General features: G+C 45.3%; 1 protein-coding gene across 5 annotated transcripts in view; it reads right to left on the reverse strand.

Moving 5' to 3' along the window:
• Gnb1 (G protein subunit beta 1) overlaps nucleotides 1-19,418 on the reverse strand; it is a 58,543-nt gene extending 39,125 nt beyond the window's left edge. For 2 of the 5 annotated variants that reach the window (XM_060378913.1, XM_060378912.1), the window contains exon 1: nucleotides 19,240-19,418. The gene's annotated coding sequence lies outside the window, so the exon portion shown is untranslated. The remainder of the gene's footprint in view (nucleotides 1-19,239) is intronic. The other 3 variants (XM_060378911.1, XM_021655568.2, XM_021655577.2) reach the window with 3 other exon arrangements.
• Between the last annotated feature and the right edge of the window lie 245 nt (nucleotides 19,419-19,663).

The following is a 19,663-nucleotide window of genomic DNA, read 5'->3' on the forward strand; positions in this document are numbered from 1 at the left end:
GGAAGAAATACTTTTAAATGCCTGTAATGTAAAAGGTAATAATGTAATAGAAAAGTATAGCAGTTTTAGGCAAGTAGAATATTCAACATCTTTTTGTTCTTCTTTTTTTAGTTTCTCTGTATAGCCCCAGGACTCTGTAGACTACGCTGACCTCAAACTCAGAGATCCACCTGCCTCTGCCTCCCAAATGGTGGGATTAAAGTCGTGTACCAACCCCTTTCCCAAGCTAACATCATTACTTCCTGCATTTGGGAGACAGAGGAAGGTCTCTAAGCTTGATGCCAGCCTGGTCTACATATTAAGTTCCTGACCAGCCAGGGCTACACAAAGAAACCATGTCTCAAAACAAAACAAACAAACAAACAAAAAGAATATTCAACATATTTTCTAACAAAGAATCATTAGTCACAAGAATCTGTCAAGAAGCAGGCTGAATACAAGGAAATCAAGCTATAAAAAACAGTCCAAGTTACTTGTCAGTGAGGAATGAGGTAAACACACAAACCCTATTAACAAGAATAAGAGCATGGCCGGGAGTGGTTGTGAATGCATGTAATCCCACACTTGAGGAGGCAGGGGCAGCGGATTGCTTTGACTTCGAGGTCAGCAGGGCCTACAAAGTCCAGGACAGCCAAGGCCACCCAGAAAAACTCTCACAGTCTAGAACTGCTCCTACCCCATGTCAAATTCTCGTTGCATGCTTGGCATATCGTGATAGCCCAGTGTTTGGCTAGCAGGGGGCTTTTTACTTTCATGAACTTTTTTGCTTTGTACCAATCCTATCTAATGCAGCGTGGTGGCATATGGGGAGAAAAGATACTAAACAGGTGACAACAGTAGTTTTTCTTTTAAGAACTAAAGCAGCATACATTGGACCTCCCTAAGGTAGGATGGGTACTCGGGCAGATGAGCTGACAGGTAAGTTCCTATGTCTTAACTAGATAAACATACTGTCCTAATTTTTTTTCATCTCAAATTGTTTAAAAGAAAAATGTTGAATATTAATTACATTTTTTAAGGAAATGGTTAAATTTAGAAGCAAAAAATTAAACAGCTCCTGATGCCTTCTCCAATTTCTCCCAACCCTCAGTATTTACCTGGTCTAACTAAGGCTCTTATAGGAAAAAGGGAGACTAGGATTCTGACAGGCCCCAGGACAGGAAGCACTCACAGGAAACAGAAACAAAAGCTAGGGGACAGAAAGACAGCTCAGCAGTTAAGAGCACTTGATGCTCTTGCAAAGGCTCCAAGTTCAGCTCTCAGCACCCACATCAAACGGCCTGTGCTCAACCTTCTGTAACTCTAGTTCCTAGGGGCTCCAACACCCGCCTTTGGTCTTAGTAGGCACTAGGAATGTGCACAGGGCACATATACAGGCACTCGCGCACACACAGTACACATAAAAAGAAAAGAAAATAAACCGAATGAAAGGAAACAAGGAAAAAGAGAGAGGAGACAGGCTGCACAGAGCTCTACCACTTCTGAAAACCTTACTTCAAGTCTTTCCATTGTCCTCTGTATTACCTGAACAATGGCATCTGGTCCACTGTCCAATACGGCCTATCATCCTCCATACACCACGGCCAACTAGCAGTCTGTCTCTAAGAGAGGTCTGTGCTAGCTCATTTCAGGGCAGGCACTGGAATGGAAAGGGTAACTAGGAAGGAGGCACAAGTAGGCCAAGCAACCGTGGGGTCCTGCAACATAGGATGTAAGTTACGTAAGCACTCATCTTTTCGTTCTGCACCATCTAACTAGAGAAATGAGTCATAAAGCACCATAGATTCAAAACATATCATCAGGTAATAATGCAATTCTCCAAACAAATAAGAGCGGCTTCTAAGCCATTAGTGGCACATACCTGCAGCTGAGCTCCTAGCTGGAAGGATCACAACACAGCAAGTTCAAGGCCAGCTTAGGCTACAGGGTGAGACTCTTGTCTCAAACACAAATAAAAGAAAGCCTCTGAAAATAAGTACTGTATACCCACTTTAATATTCCTCTAACAGATCACAGACACTGCCACTGTTTTAGCTTATTGTATCTAAAGCAGGAGAAGGTGGGCCTGAGGTAGAAGACTGAACACCTAAGGCCTGCTTAGGGTACACAGGCTCTTTTCCAAAAAGAGGATGGGAAGACATGGCCATGGCCAGATACAAGGTCATCTCCAAAGTACTCACTTATTACCCTAATAGAAGATGTTTTTAATTATTTATGTTTGTGAGTGTTTTGCCCACATGTATGTGTGTCTCTTGCTCACAAAAGCCATAAGAAACCTACACTCCACTAGGACTTGAATCATTAAATGAGTACTGGGAATCAAAACCAGGTTGTCTAGAAGAGCAGCTAGTGCTCTCAACTGCTAAGCCATCTTTCCAGGCCCTGTAACCTTTTTTTTTTTTTTCCAGTTCACGTGTCAGTAAAACCACAAACAAATGGAATTGTGTTGCTGCCCTTGCAATATACTCAACAAACTTACTTCTGAGTTGGGGAAATAGCTTAATGAGTAGGAGACTTGCTACCCAGCCTGGCGTCTGCGTTTGACCCCTGGAATCCACACAGTGGGAGGAGAGAACCGACTCTTGTAAACTGCTCTCTGACCTACGAGCATAGTGGTGTACTTTGTAGGCGGACTCACAAACAAATGTTTAAAATAAAACAAGCAAGCAAAGAGCGAGGTGTGGTAGTCCATGCCTTTAAATCCAGCACTCAGGAAGCAGAGGCCAGTGAATCTCTTGAGTACAAGGCAAGTTTGGACTACAGATTGAGTTCCAGGCCAGTTAATGACAGTAACACCTTGCCTCAAAACATACCCTTCCACGGTCTCACACTCACACCAATAACCTTAGCTCCCCAACTAAACGTTGTTGTTGAGAACGTTGAACACACTCAGCTCTGAGAAGCAATGTGGAAGGCTGGGGTAACGGACAAGAGAGGAGGGAGCACCGCACTCCACACCAGCTACACACCCTCCTGATGAAGTCACACCAACTACCCGGCCTGATGGCTGCTTTAATAAAAAAGCTGGCACCGCATAAGCTTCAGCATGGCACAGGAAAGGCAGTGAATGGAGCTTAACCTGATTCTCAAATTTGGGAAGCTATACAGTCCACTAATGAAGAATGAAATTAGTTTTCCACAACTCATGAGTATTACTTTTCAACTGGTCACCAAGTTGGTTAGAAATCATTGCTCAGGTTGGATCTTACAACCAATTACAGGAGATCTAAAGATATGTTGGGGCCAGAGCACCAGGAACTCTGAAACAGTATCATCATAAATTTGGGAACCTTTTCATCAAATCCCAAACCCAGGTCTCAGAGATAAATAGCCAACATGGCTAAGAACAAGGTAGGGAAGGATACAATGGAAAGAAAAATAAGGACAAATGGGGATAGAAGATGAAGTGAGCCAAAGAGGAGGAGGAAGCAGGACCCCACAGACCTGGCCCATCTCCTTTTCCTTCTTTTTGGCTGAGGACAGTAAAGCTGGAAACATGTCATATACTTATGAGGACAGGGATGAGCTTTCTAATTAACAAAGCCCAGCAGGGCCTGCTGATTGAAAGGTCCTTCCTAGGGAAAGCAGAACTAGGGATGGGGGAATGAAGGGCAAGAAAAATGAAGAGACACAAGGGAGAGACAGACGCAGTAGCCAAGTGTAGCAGACCTTCCAAGCACTAAGAACATCACTGAAGACACTCACCAGAGAAGCACAGGCATGTTCATGTGGTTTTTTGCTTATAATGCAAAGCCCTGGATCATACTGTAAAGAAGCTCAGTCAGAGTTACTGGTTCCTTCTACAAGACTACTGTCCTGTGTTCTTAAAAATGCCAAAGTAAGAACAAACAAACTTGTAAACAAAACACATACCTAGTATGAAATTTACTGATTTTAACTGAACTGCAGTTATATAAACACAGGTTTGTGACAAAAAACACACATAGGCAGGAAGATTCCAAGTTCAACGCTAGCATGACTAGCGTGACAGCAAGCATGACAGCTAGCATGACAGCTAGCATGACAGCAAGATCAGTGTCTCAACATACACAAATATTCCTTGGTAGCAAGGAGGAAAATTAATGTAAATTTTTATTGTTTCATGACATAATCACATTTTGAAGAGGGTTTGATTTATTTTTGTCGATTTTGGGGAGGAGGGTGTAGTGGTTATTAGTCCAGGCTGGCTTTAAACTCATCCTACCTCAGCCTTAGAACTAGAGGACAAAGAGTCCTAGTGCCTAGTGGAGAATTTGCTCGCCTACCACAGAGAACATAGTCTACTGCTGATTACTGGGCTAGAAGCAGCAGGAGTTGAGAGGCCTGACGGATGCACACCCTTCCAAGGCTCATCAGGAGACTTTACCAAAGCTTAGATGGGAATTCTTAGCTTCTCCCATTTATTGCCCAAGAGTATAAATACTTCACTTTTTTGGAAGTAGAACTAGTAAGTCTAGAAAAAGAAACTAAGAGAGCTCAGTGGGGTAGCCAGGAATCCCCCCTTTGGAGACTTCCACAAACACCACCAGGAATCAAAGTGACAGAATTCTAACCATACTGAGCGGAGTACACACAAAGCTGCCACAGATAAGAGAAGGAAAGTCAAAACTTCACTCAAGGGCTACAGAGCTGGCTCAGAGGTTAAGAGCACTGGCTGCTCTTTCAGAGGTCCTGAGTTCAATTCCCAGCAACCACACAGTGGGGCTCGCAACATGAGATCTTGTGTCCTCTTCTGGCATGCAGGTCTACACACAGGCAAAAACCACTATACATAATAAATAAATAATCTTTAAAAAAAAATAGCTTCACTCAAAATGGCCCTTTCTCACACCTAGTTACAGGGAGCTGGGGCCAGCAGGAGGCAGGGGTTACCCTGCATGTACACTGCACATGTTGAACAGCATTCCAAGAGTCTCTCCCTTAATTAAAAACACAGCTTGGGACAAGCAGCAACGGCTACTCTTCAGAGGACCTATGCTTGGCTTCTATCTGGCATCCTCTCTTGGCACAAGTGGGCCCTGTACTCAAGTGTCACATACACATATATGTAAAATAAATCTGAAAAACAAAACAGACAACTTGCAGCCGGGTATGCACTTGGGAAGGAGAGTCAGGGAGATCAGTTCTATATCAGACTTGTCCTCAAAGCGAGTTCAGGCCAGCCTGGGCCACAAGAGACCAAGTCTCAAAAAGTAAAACAAACAAACAACAACAGATGGGCAAAACTGCCACATGTCTGCAATTTTAGCCCTTAGAAAATTTAGGTCCATCCGTGTCCCCCAGCCCCCCCACCCCCACCCAAGGTCAGTCAGGCTAGGTAACTTAGCAAGACCTTGTCTCACAAATAAAATAAAAAAATATAGAAACAGGGTACTTGGAAGCAGAGTTAGGCTTGTTACCCAGGCCTGACTTCTGTGCTGAGACGAGACTAAGAAAAAGATCTATGGGCAAATCTTCGGCCTTACATGGTATTAAGGCTCTCCTACAGGGCCGACAGACCTCAGCACGCACAAGTCCTCCATTCAGCCCACAGCACACAGGCAAGGTGCAGTGGGCCACATCTGTAACATAAGCCCATCAGAGTAAAGACAGAAGCAGTTCAAGCCATCCTTTGGTTAGACTAGAACACCTATGACCCTCTGGGAGGAGAGGCAGGCAGATCTCTGAGTTCAAGGCCAGCCTGGCCTACAAACTGAGTCCAGGACAGCCAAGGCTACACAGAGAAACCCTGTCTCAAAACAAACAAACAAACAGAATACCTATGAACCTATCTCAAAAAAAAGTTAAGCTATACATAATTGTAGCTCATAGAGCTACTTTGTTTTTTGTTCTGCTGGTTACTCACAGACAGCCTTGAACTCCAGAGCCTCTTAGGCACCTCTGCTTCTCTGCTGATTACAAGGGCATGCTCCCAGAGCTAGTGTACAAGTCTTTTAAGAGTTCTGATTAGGGCTGAAGAGATGGCTCAGGGGTTAAGAATACTCGTTATTTCAAAAGGTCCTGAGTTCAATTCCCAGAAACCACATGGTGGCTCATAACCATCTATAGTAAGATCTTGTGTGCAGGCAGAATGTTGTATAAATAATAAATAAATCTTAAAAAAAAAAAAAAGGAGTTCTGATTACCTTAAAAAACACAAATAATTCACTGTTCAGGATGCTGAGAGGGGCATTAGGTGAACCCAAGGGTTCAGGACCAGCCTAGGCAACAAAGAAAGAGCCTTTCATAAAACAAAGCCATCACAGGAGCTGTAGAAAAACCTAACAATGAAAACAGTGACATTAGACCAACTCCCTCTCTTAAGAACCTAAAAAGGGGGCTGGAGAGTGGCTCAGAGGGTAAGAGGCTGCTCTTCCAAAGGTCCTGAGTTCAATTCCCAGCAACCACATGGTGGCTCACAACCATCTATAATGAGGTCTGGTGCCCTCTTCTGATGTGCAGGTGTACATGCAGGCAGAGTACAGAAACATAACAAAAAAAAAATGAATGTAAAAAAAAAAAACTAAAAAGAAGAAAAATACCAACCCTGTAAGTTTTACTAAAAAAAAAAAAAAAAAAAAAAAAAAAGCTGGTTACAAAAGAGCACATGAGAAGACTCAGGCCCGGCCAGTCTGTGGCTCCACACTTCATCTAGCCACTCATTAACCTAAATTACTGACTTCTACAATAAAAGCCAAAGCAGAAATTTACCATAAAGCACTGTAAAGTATACTTTAGTTAAACATTCAGACCAAAAAGTGTAATTACAGCAGAACTCTCAGACCTCCACAGGAAAGGTGCAGAAGCCCAGGTGCACAGTCCTTGCCCTCTCTGACTGAATCCCCAGCACCTTTTGCTACATAAGTAACAGCCAGGACAGGAGCAGAGGAATACCCTTGTCTGATCAGTTATTCATCCTGTGGCCGGTTCCTCTTTTTCACTGCTTGTTACAGATGACCCAATTAGCCTCCAACTGCCCACTGCAAAAACATCTGATTTTTTTCCCCCAGTTTTTCAAGATAGGGTTTCTCTGCTTAAGCCTGGCTGTCCTAGAACTAGCTCTGTAGACCAGACTGAACTCAGAGATTCACCTGCCTCTGCTTCCAGAGTGTCAGGATTAAAGGTGTACACCACCATCACCCAGCAAGATATCTGATTTTTATGACTGGCTGATATATACAAAACTTCAAACTCACTTATACTCATTTCCTGTACTATTGATTTATTTGTTTATTTATTTGTTTGTTTGTTTGTTTGTTTATTTTTGAGTTAGGATCTCATTGTGTTGCCCTAGTTGGCCTGGAACTCACTCTGCAGACCAGGCCTGCCCCTGCTTCTTGGGTGCTGATATTAAAGACATGTGCCACCACAACCAGCTAGAAGCTCTTATTAAGCAAGATGTAAAACTGAAATAGGGAAAGAAGACTGGAGGTATAGTTTTAGCATTGTCCAACATAGGACAGACCCTGAGTTCCATCTCCAAGACTACCGATTTTGAAAGAAAATAAATACATGGGAGATCGTGCATAAGTTAGAAACACACGAAAAGGTGACTCAAAGGATGAAGCACTCCATACCTAGATTTGAGCGGCATCTGCCAAAACTCAAGTCTACCCAAAACTGTGTAATCTGGCAAACTAAAACAAAGTCACGCTGAATTAGGGTGGGCCTTACCCAAATCACTGTGTCCTTCTAGGGAAAGCAGTTGCACAGAGAGAAGGCCCTAGGAACAGGAGAACTGAAGTGATGCAGCAACAAACACAAGGGTAAAGAGGAGAGCTGCTCTACAGTGAAGCATTATATGTCTAACAGTACTCTCCATGGCATCTGCAGAAGGAGCACATCTCTGCCTGCACCCTGATTTCAGACTCCTATCCTCCAGAACTATGAGAAGAGATTTGTGGTTGTTTGTTACAACAGAACTCAAGGCCCAGCAGGGCCCAGGAAAGCATCTCATGAAAGGAGGGAAAAGGAGTAAGACACTCAAATAATGTCCACTAAGGCTGACATTTTATTTACCCCACCTCATTTTATTTACTTGTTTGTTTGTTTAAAACTTTGAGACACACTCTCTCTATGTAGCACCAGCCGTTCTGGAACTCCTTATTTAGATTAGTCTGGACTTGAACTCCAAGATCTTGCCTTTGCCTCCCCAGTGCTGGAATCAAAGACAGGCACCACCAGGCCTGGTGCCCCAACTCATTTAATCCTCACCATGCCCATGAGATGAGAAAAGTGATGTAGAGTGGGAAGAACAAGATGTCCAACAGATGGACAAATTAACTACAAGGAAAAAAGCACAGCTGGCTGGAAGTAGTAGCACAAGCTTTTAAACCCAGCACCCGGGAACAGTGGACAGACTCTTGGTAAATTCAAGCCCAGCTAGGGCTACATAGTGGGGCTCCGTCTCAAAAAAAAAAAAGGAAGAAAGAAGACACCTGGCAATAATGTTGTTGCTTTTCTATCCAGAGACAGCAACATTCATTAAAAAAAAAAAAAAAAAACAAGGCCGGGCACAATGGTGCATGCCTTTAATCTCAGCACTTGGGAAGGCAGGTACAAGCACATCGCTGAATTTGAGGGCAGCCTGGTTTTCAAAGCAAGTCCAGGACATCCAAAGCTACACAGAAGGGGGAAAAAAAATCTTGTAATAATACCTGAAGGTGGAAAACACTCTGGTCTTGAAATGAACTGAAAAAAAAAAAAAAAAAAAAAAAAGAAGTCACAATCAAGTGACCTATGACTAAGTTTACCAATGGTTCCACCAACACCGGGCCAATTACCTAATCTCTCCGCTGGCCTGCACATCTCTGAAGGCGGGGGTGTACATCTGTGGATTACACATGAATACCAGTTTTTTACTCAACATTCAGCAACACCCAATAAACACAACCTACAAAACTGACCACAGGGAATGTCAGACAAAGGATCAAAGAGCCAAGGAGTAAAGGAATTTATTTCTACATGGAAAATCAGCTAGCTCCTTTTGCAAGGCCCTAAAGGTACATCTCACTAAAGATCTCCCTCTGTAGCCACCACTCAAGCACAGCAAACACCTGAGCTTCTCATCACTGTAGGCCCTCGGGCGTCTCCTCCACTGCGGCAAGCTTCATCTATTCCCCACTCTTCGCCAGAAGTATCACTTCTGAGCACCCCTTGTACTGTCAGAAGACTCCCATGGACTGTGGCTCTCTTCTCTGGTTTTCTGTGAGCTACTGTTCTCTGCTCATCATTTGCTGCTGTCCTCATGCCTACTCGAAGGACAGACTTCACAGAAACTCTAGTTCCCACCCCTAGAAGCAGCAGCACTGCCATGCTGGACATGAGACGAAGGACAAGACATGAGACCAGAGTGCCAGACTACAAGCAAAGGACCTCCAGGGTCTGTATTTGCAGCTCAGGGTCTCTTTCCATTCTCAATCATTCAGGGTCCCAGGAGCTCTGGTAGATTAACTCGAATCTACAATATTAAGAAATTAAGTTTATGATTTAATTTTTTATTAACGTGAATTCTGAGGGAGCGAGGAGCTCCTGGAGGTCAGACGACCACTTGCGTTGAGTCAGCTGTCTTCTATGTTAAGTCCCAGGGATTAAGTTCAGGTTATCAGGCTTAAGTGCAAAACTTTATCCGATATGTCATCCTTGTAGTCCAAGACAGCAAAGTTTTTATACATTAATTCAGAAGCTAGGGAGATGTTTCAGTGGGTAAATGGTTACATCAAATCATTTTACTCCAGTGACTATGAGGAACTGAGCCTGAATCCCCAGAACCTACGTAAAAAGCAAAATGTGGCAGCATGTGCCAACAACCCCAGTATTGAGAGTGCAGTGGGGCTGGGGATAGGGGAGTGGAAGATCCCACGGGGCTCCACAGGCCCACTGGGCTCCACTGTCAGTCAAAAACTCTTGTCTCAAAAACTGAGGAAGGTCCAGAGATGGCTTAGTGGTTAGGAACACATATCACTCTTCCAGATGACCCAAGTTAGGCTCCCACTGGGCACCAAGTTGCACCCCCACTGGGCAACTCACCAGTGCCTGTAACTCCAGCCCTAGGGTATCTGTCACACTCTTCTGACCTTTTTAAGGGTATCCACATATGTGTACAAACACACATGTTGTAGAAGACAATTAATATTTACTACAACACACACATAATTAAAATAGATAAAAAATAAGGTATTTAAGTTCCACTAAAATATACAACTAATGAGAGCATTAGATACCCCAAGTCAACTCTAGCCTCCACGCATGCATGTAGGGCATCCCCAAATGTTCACCATATACATCACAAAGCCCGCACCCCAAAATGTATGCACTTGGAAAACATGTTAAAAAAAAAAAAAAAAAAACACAACAGACAAACAGAGCACCCAATACCTTCTCTGGCTTCAAATGGACCCCACATAGGTGGTACTCAAAGACACATAAATTTTAAAAAGTCAGGCATAGTGGCCCACACCTTTAAAGCCAGCACTCGTGTCCACAGAGTTTCAGAACAGCAGGACTACACACAGAAACAGTCTTGAAAAATAAAAAAATTAAAAGGAGGGGGAGGGAAACAGCCCCTCACAGGTTGCTGGAAAAGGATTTTTACAGTCTTGTGAAATAAATACTCTTTAAGAGTGACTGCAGTGGTGGGATGGAGTCTAGGGTTCCCCGGGAGCAAACACTGCCACAGGGCTGTACTGGCAGCTCAAACGGTCAATTTCTTCTTCTTTTCTAATCATTAGTGTATAAGTGTGTGTGTACACATGCACTTTACTATCACTCCTTCCACTTTGTGGTTTTTTAAACAATTTTTAATTATTATGGGTGGTACATGAAACCCAAACTTGTCTTCGAGACAAGTCATCTTTTATTTGTGGCAAGTTTCTTAAAGAGTAGTTCTAACTCGGAATCTAAAAATGACAATTTTTCAAATGGTTACATCAAATCATTTTACTCCAGTTTATGCTCTGAATGGATCTTTTGTCCATCAGTGGGTTCATAGCATCATATACAGGTCATTTGGGAAATGAAAGTTCAGATATAAAGAGACATTTCAAATGACGACAATGCTTTATTTTATAGTTAACAAAAACCATTTCACTAGCACTATCCTCAATCTCCTAAGCAAAGTACACTGTCCTCAGGACTAAGGATGCACCTTCGTGGCAAAACACTGGCCTAGCATACATGAATGAGGCCTGTGGTTTCATCCCTGGAAAACACACAACCCACCCAATTTAACTACTGGATAGTCTATCATCCCTGCAGAAACAATAATCCCAATTTTTGTTTGAAAACTTCTATTTTTAAAAAAACATTTTATGTCCAAGTGGTGGTTGACACATGCCTTTAGTACCAGCACTCATGAGCCAGAGGCAGGTAGATCTCTGGGCATGAGGCCAGCCTGGTCTACAGGGTGAGTTCTAGGACAGCCAGGGCTACACAGATAAACCCGATCTCAAACAAAAACAAATTTTATTTTATTTCATTTTATGTATATGTGTTTTGCCTGCATGTGTGCCTGTGCCCCACATGCATGCCTTCTGAGACCAGAAGAAGATGCCCAAAACTGGAGCTGCAGATGGTTGTGAGCCACCATGTGGGTACTAGGAATCAAACCTGGGTCCTCTGGCAAAGAAGCCAGTGCACTTAGTCACTGTGCAATCTCTTGGAGTTTTCTATTTTTATTACATTATATTAAACATTCCTACTATATTATTATAAAATAGAAACTTCAGGGTTCCTTGAGTATTGCCATTAAGACAAGTTATTTTAAGTATCTAGTTCACTTTGTTTATCTTTGAGAAGCCATTATTCATACCAGAATAGCCAGAGTTCAACTTCATAATGCCTACCTGTGTATTTCATGACTACTTCCCGTTCTTCCACAGGACAGTATAGAGATGGGTGGGCAGTCAAGAGTTATAAAATAACAGAACCAATTTTTGTCAATTCATCAACAGCACCAGGGTTTTTTTTAAAGGCCAGACTGGGACATAAAGCAAGACTTTTATTCAAAAAACTAAAAATCATAAATGTGAAGGATTAATGATTTTTTAAAAGCCTTGGTTGGCCTGAATCTCACTATGTAGACCAGGCTTGCCTCAGAGTCATGGAGATCTGCCTGCCTCTCCCTCTCGTGTCTGGGATTGAAGACCTGTGCCACCATGCCCAGTGATTAACCTGATGCTGAGTAAACTACTTTGTACCATAGCCTTGATCTGTGGCGTTAAGTAGTTAGTACAAATCCAACATAGCAGTAAGTCAAACAAAATTTTCATATGATTACAAGTAGTATTAAAAGGGTTTCAGGAACTGCTAAGGGTTTATGGATTTACATTTTTATATTGGCAGATCAGAGTAAAGAGCACTGATCCCATGGCTCCAATCACCATCAAAATGCTAATAACTCCCAAAGGCCTCTGTGTCTCCTGGGACCATAGTCATATAACAGAAGTCACTGATTCAACAAATACATAGTAACCCTTTCAGGGTTAGTGACACATCAAGAAAGCTTAGCATCTGGGGGCTGGAGAGGTGGCTCAGAGGTAAGAGCACTGGCCATTCTCCCAAAAGTTCCTGAATTCAGTTCCCAGCAACCACATGGTGGCTCACAACAACCTATAAAGATCTGGTGCTCTCTTTTGGCCTGCAGGCATGCAAGCAGGCAAACACTATATAAATAATAAGTAAATAAATCTTTAAAAAAAAAAAAAGCTCACCATCTTTGTTCCTGAAGCTTGGTGCTAGTGGGAAGCTCAACATCAGGCTGTGAAGCCTGCGGTCCAGAAATTCCTAAGTGGGGAGCTTGAACACATTGGGAGGGTATTCATAGAGCAAGAGAAGAGAATGTTCAAGGACTGCTGTGTGCCTGTGAAATCCCATCACACATAAACCAAAATCATTATCTGCCCAACATGCGCTCAGGACAGAACCTAGATGTAGCACCTCACCCCCATGCAACCAAGGGCAGCTTCTCGATAACCAGGTTCACTCATCTCCACCAGCTGAGGCCACAGGCAGCCTCCTCCTCCTCTGCTCTGAGCATGCTCCAGGCTTAATCACGGCCCCTGCCTAGTCAGTCAAGCTCCTCAAATCCTGTACAGGCCTGCTGACGCTCTCTAAATGAAAGCTCCCGGTTTAAGAATTATTGAGTGTTTACTGTGTGCCACATAGTGGAGTCTAGCTGCCATCTGTTGCATGAAAAACACACCATCTCCTCTCCTGTGCCCCAAATTTCTTTCAGAGATTTCACCAATATCTAGAACTGGTTAGGTATCCCTGAGAACTACTGACTTCCATTATTCCTGCTGGTCAGGCTCCCATAACTTTATCCCCAGGACCCAGAAAAGAAGGTGCTGAGTTTGAAATATTAAGTAACTTAATTAACATAAAGGAAAGGAAGTATCAACAGAGAAGTAGATGAGCATCTGTATTTTTCTTTTTCTTTTTTGTTTTTTTGAGACAGAGTTTCTCTGTGTAGCCTTGGGTGTCCTGGACTCACTTTGTAGACCAGGCTGGCAGAGAACTCACAGAGATCCACCTGCCTCAGCCTCCAAGCACTGAGACTAAAGGTATGCGCCACCACAACCTGGCGGCATCTGTGGGTCTTGTATTTGACAGTCACCACAGGGCTGCTGAGTTACAAGACAATCGACAACTACCACAGTAAAATAAGCGTGTTTCACCCACGCTGGCTGCTTTCAACCTAACAGTCTAATGAGCTAATTTATATAACCTCGCCTCTTGATAAGATACATTATAAAATTTGGGACTAATTATTATCTCATAAAAACCTTTTTATCAATAGCAAAATAGACTCAATCCTTAGAACCATTTTTTGTAATCTTAGTGTTATAAATTGGGGAGATTTTAGAAACACTCTAAAAATTCTGATTTAAGAAGACAAATCACTAAAGGAATGGTACCCAACACCTTTAATTCCAGTACTGGAGATGTCGGGGCAGAGGCAGATAGACCTCTGAGAGTTTGAGGCCAGCCTGGTCTACAGAGCTAGTTCCAGGACAGTCAAGGCTATACAAAGAAACCCTGTCTTCAAAAACAAACAAAAAATAGTAACATAATTAAACATCTTGAGTCCAAGGCCAGCCTGGTCTACAGAATAAGTCCCAGAGAAACCCTGTCTTGAAAACAACCCCCCCATACCCAAAAGAAGACAAATCAATAAATATTGTTAATATTGTCTTTCTAAAAGAAAAGGTAAACTGGATGGTGGTGCAGCCCTTTATTCCAGGCTTCGGAGGTAGAGGCAGGTGGATCTCTGAGTTTGAAGCCAGTCTCTTTAGAGTTTCAGAATAGCCAGGACTACACAGAGAAACCCTGTCTTGAAAAAGGGAAAATAAAAATAAAAAGGAAAAAGAGCAAATGGTTTTTTTCTGTCATGGGAGCTAGCAGCAGCATCAGGGGATCAACATGGCTCCCTAAAGCCAGCGCTGAACAAGGAGCTTAAAGAGCAGCAGTCCTCCTGCCCACTGACCAACTGCCATGTCTAAGAGGTCTGCACTTCTGAAATGAGTTATGCAACAAAAGTCAATCTTTAAAAAGGCGTAGTCCCTATTCCAGAGCAGTTTACATGATACATCCTCTCTTCATACATACATCCATACAACATCACAGGACCATTTTCCTATCACTAATAACATTTCAGTTTTGTAAACGTTGTTTTAATTTAAATATATTCTTTTCTCTTGTTCAACGGTCACTAAACCAACCATTTAATTAAACTTATACTTCATAATTTTTACAAATATTAACACAAACACAGCTCTGGGGAGAATGTAATCCAGCACTTGGAAAAGCTGAAGGATGAGGACCCTTTGAGTGGTCCAAGACTAGCCTGAGAACTACAATGAGCTGCCTTTAAAACAAAACAAAAACCCAAATGCAAACCTGGAATTATTCAAATATGATCTTCTATTGCCCAGTCTGGATTCCCTCACTATGCAGCTAAACTTGAGCAGGATCCTGATCCTGCCTCCACTTCCCAAGTGCTGAGCTTACAGGTACTCACCATCAGCTCCTAAAATCAGAATTTAAATCAAGGTTAAGAATTAACAAGAAGCCAGTGCGGTAGCGAATACCTGCAATCCCAGCATTCAAGAGAAGAGGCAGGTAGACCTCTGAGTTTGAAGCCAGCCTGCTCTATAAAGCAAGTACAGGACAGCCAAGGCTACACAGAGAAACCCTGTGGATAGGGGGAGGGGAAGGGGGATTAAGAAGATGCCAGCCATGGTAGCTCACAGCTTTAGTCCCAGCACTCAGGAAGGAGACAGAGGTAGGCAGATCTCTGTGGGTTCAAGAACAGCCTGGTCTACGTAGCCTTGTCTCAAAATAACTACTACTACTAAGAATTAAGAAAAAATTAAAGACTTCAAAATTATGAATTAAGAAAATGAGCTGACTCAGCCATCTTGTTCTTGTTCTCTCTGCAAGAAAGTTGGGTTTTATTCCCAGTTCCCAGCCTTCTGGCCTCTACAGGAACCAAGCACACACGGGTGCACACATATGCATGCACATACATATAAAATACTAACGAATTTAAAAATTAAACCTCTAAGATTCTAAAAAAAAAAAATTGCTCCATGTTTTATGAGACTTATGCTAAATAGAGGTTTTACAACAATATGGCATAAGCCAGGTGGTGGTGCACGCCTGTGATCCCAGAACTCAGGAGGCAGAGGCAGGCAGATCTCTGTGAGTTCAAGGCCAGCCTGGTCTACAGAGCAAGTTCCAGGACAGCCAGTACTACACAGAGAAAGCTTGTCTCGGGATTAAAAAAAGAGGGGGGCGGTGTGCAAAGCTGAGCATGATGGCAGGTCTAAATCCTAGCACTTGAGAAGCTGAGGAGGAAGGATCACCAGGGGATAGGGGCCAGCCTGGACTACATAGTAAATACCAGGACAGCCTGGGTTACAGAGTGAAATGTTCTTTTAAAAACTAAAGAGAGATGGGGAAAGGCACACCATATGGTCAAGTCCAGATAATAAAACTGAGAATATCTATTACCAATCCACTAATGCTAAAGCCAAAGCCCACATAAAGAATTTAATCCAATTTGGTGACTGACATGAGCCAAATCTCTTGGGCAGAGAAAAAACAATCCAATGAACAAACCAGTCAAAACTACTGCAGCTCACACAGTGAGCACTAGCCACTCAGCCAGCTAACAGTAGGTGATTCCAGACTGCTCACGCCTTTCTCAAGGATACATTTAGAGCTGTTAATTTTTCCAATACCAATGGATAATAGATTTCCTTAAATTATACTTACTTAGCCAGAAGGTGGTGGTGCATGCCTGTAATCCCAGCACTCTGGGAGGCAGAGGCAGGTGGATCTCTGTGAGTTCCAGGGCAGCCTGGTCTACAGAGCAAATTCCAGGACAGCCAAGGCTTCACAGAGAAGGGAAAAAAAAAAAAAACAAAAACCAACAACACCTACTTCCATAGTCCAAGTATGCGCATGATTGCAGGGTGCCTGGCAAGAGTGAATGTCCCCCTTTCCCCCAAGGGGCACCAGGGACCTAACTTAGGTCCTCAGGCTTGGTTGGCACTGAGTACCTGAACCCCGAGCCCAGTGTTTTGTTTCTCAAGACAGGGTTTCTCTGTGTAATAGTGGTTTGGCCGTCCTGGACTTGCTTTGTAGATTAGGCTAGCCTTGAACTCACAGAGATCTGCCTGCCTTTGCCTCCCAAGAACTGGGATCACAGGTGAGTGCCACCACGCCCTGCTAGCCAGCCCAGTATTTAAGTGAAACTAACAAAGCTACAGTAAGTCTGTGCACTTTCCTCCAGTGATCAGTATATATGCACCTGGATACACTCTGAAATCATCCTCACTAGCAAATGTGAAAAGTTTCTACTTTTAGGAAGAGAGACAGAAACACTAAAATGCAGACTTCGGGAAAGGGAGGGTTTGGACAAGGCATAGGCTGTAGATAGACTAGGCTGTCCAGACTGCTGGGATTTACAGAACATCGTACCACATCTGGTTTATTCTGCAAACTTCCAAATCTGAGGAAATTTACCTGATCTCCTCTCCCCCAAATTAGATATAACTAAGGCTATCAAACAAAGCCTTTTTCAAAAGTATACTTGAAGGGCACTCTCCACTACTCTGATGAAATACATATAGCCTTGATTGTCAGCTCAGATGCTATAAAAGAACTGTTTGTACCCAGTGGATGAACTCAGGGAAGAAAGACATTGTCAAAAAGTTGCATCTTCAATCTCCTGCATAAATACAATGCTGACACTGGGCATGACAGTAGGCCCAGGAGCCAGGCAGCAGGGATGAGCACACACATAGCCTCAGACAACCTATTTTGACTTTCTAGACTCCCACCTTCTAAGAAAGATCGCATACTGTAGCAGTGAAATAAAAGGCAGGCAGGGCCCCACACCTATAGTCTAGACTTCTCCATGGAGATGCCGGCCTTCCCAGATGCACTACATTCCTGTACAGGTCTGTGAGAAAGGTCAGTCTCCCTTAAGTCATATCAAGCCAGAACCTCGTCCTGTTGTCTAGAGGCTCAAAGGCTGTCTTCACACTTCCATGCCTGGCCAAACACCGAGTGTAAGACGGCAGAACGTGAACTGCTCCTTTATTTTCTTGTTGCAGTATGAAGTACTTTCCAGAAGAATCCAGGGACATCTTAGCATGAGAACTAAAAACCTTATTTTCAAATAAAGACTTTTTCTCACCACCAAAAACACTACAGTTTCAAATGTATAAAAAAACAAAAAAACAAGCAAAAAAACAAAAAAGCTATTTAGAAACAGATTAATGCTTTCTCTGAAGGCCACATTCAGTCTCCACAGATGTGGAACTTTTCACAAGATTAACACTGCCATTTATTCGCTCAGGAAGAAAAATCGACTATATTTTCTTGGTTAATAATCTCACAGGCTACTTAACCACACACAAAGCCTGATGGCTGTTATCAGATAGAAACATAATATAAAAGAACTATTACTACCAAACCAACACTACACCTGAAATGTCAAAATTCATACACAAGGTAATGTACTTAGTTATAAATTCCACTAATTGTCCTCTCAAAATGCAAATTTTGGCATTACTTCTGTAAAGCTGAACCGAACACATATAGGGATGCTACTTCGGGAAACTAAAACCGTGTCGTTTAAAAAACCCCGAAAAAAAAAAGTCCAAATATATCAAAAGGTCAAAAGGCAAGCTGCAGTTCCCCAGGGGACACAGAAAGGCTAGACCACCCGCTGAGGGCTCTGGGCCAGACGTCCCCACCCAGAACCCGGCATCCAGGAGAACCAGGACCCGGCGCATTTTCCTCTGCACCGGCCGCCAGGGCCAGCCTTTGTTTTCAGCCCCGGCGGCGGACGGCGCGGTCCTGCCTGACAAAGGCGGGCATCGCCATCTTGTCGCGGCGGCCGGACGCGGCGCCCATTCATTCGCGGGCGCCTGGGGCCAGGAACGCCGGGAGCCGGGGGAGCGGGGAGCGCGGCAGGCGGTAGGCCGGCGTCCGGCAAGGGTGACCGCCGAATCCAGGAGACCCGCCCGGATTCAGCTCCGCGCGCGGCCCGACCGGGTCCCACGCCCCGCAGGAAGGCGCGGTCGGGAGGGCAGAGTTCAGCTTTTGTTCCCGCGGGGACCCCGCCGCGAGGAGCAGCGCCTGGGGCGCGCCCGACATCCTGGCCCAGGCAGTCCCGCCCAGGCTCGGGTCCCCGACCCGGGCCCGGGCCTGCATCCCGCTCCCTTTTTTAAGATTCAGGACCACCGCTGGGATCCAGCACGTTGGCCTAGAGCTCCCTGCCCGAGCCTTGATCCCGGGACCGGGGCTCTGGGAGCCGAATCCCGACCCCGGGCCTGGCCTGGACCCAAGACCCCGGTCCCAGCCCCACACCCCAGCCTTGAACCTAGGACACCAGCTCAGGATCCCAGACCTGGCCTTGAACCCAGGACCCCGGCCCCCCGGCGCCACAGCTCGGACCCGGCCTTAAGTCCAGGACCCCGCCGCGGTCCTGCCTCTCGGATGCGGCCGTGAGCCGGAGACCCCGGCCCCGGCCCGCATCCCGGCCGGAGCGGCTCCGCCCCATCCTCCAACCCGGGACCCAGGCCCCGCCGCCCACCCAGCACAGCCGGGGATCGCCGTCCCCGCCAGCCCCACCCTGAAGAGCAGGACGAGGCGGGCGGGCGATGACCCCTGGGCGGGAAGAAGAGCCGCGGGGCCCGGCCCAGCCCGGGCCAGGCGCCGCTCACAGCCCCCAACCGCGCTCACCTCGCCCAGTCCGGCGCCCACGCCGCCGCCTGGTCGTCCCGGTCGTCGCGCTCGCGGCCTGCGGGCAGGAGCCGGCGAGGCTGGTCGGGTCCGCGCGGCGGCTGTTCCAGTCCCGGCCCCGCTGCCCTCGCCGCCCGCGCCCGCCGCCGCCGCCGCCGCCGCCGCCGCCGCCGTCGTCGCCGTCCGCCCCTCAGACGCCTCCAGCCATCAGGATGGGCGCGGCGGCCCCTGCCCGCAGCCTCGGGAAACCCCACGTCGCGTCACCGCGCACGGGCAGCGTGCGCGTGCCGCGGCTGCCGCCCCGCCCTCCTTCTCTCTGCGCGTGCGCGAGCGGCTTAAAGGAACCGTGGTCCCGCGCGGGGGTCTTGGAGAGGCCGGCGTGCTTATGGGCCTCGGTGGCTTCAGGCCCTGGCCTACTGCTGTA

Source organism: Meriones unguiculatus, chromosome 3 (genome assembly GCF_030254825.1).
Source record: "Meriones unguiculatus strain TT.TT164.6M chromosome 3, Bangor_MerUng_6.1, whole genome shotgun sequence".
In the NCBI taxonomy this organism is placed as follows: domain Eukaryota; kingdom Metazoa; phylum Chordata; class Mammalia; order Rodentia; family Muridae; genus Meriones; species Meriones unguiculatus.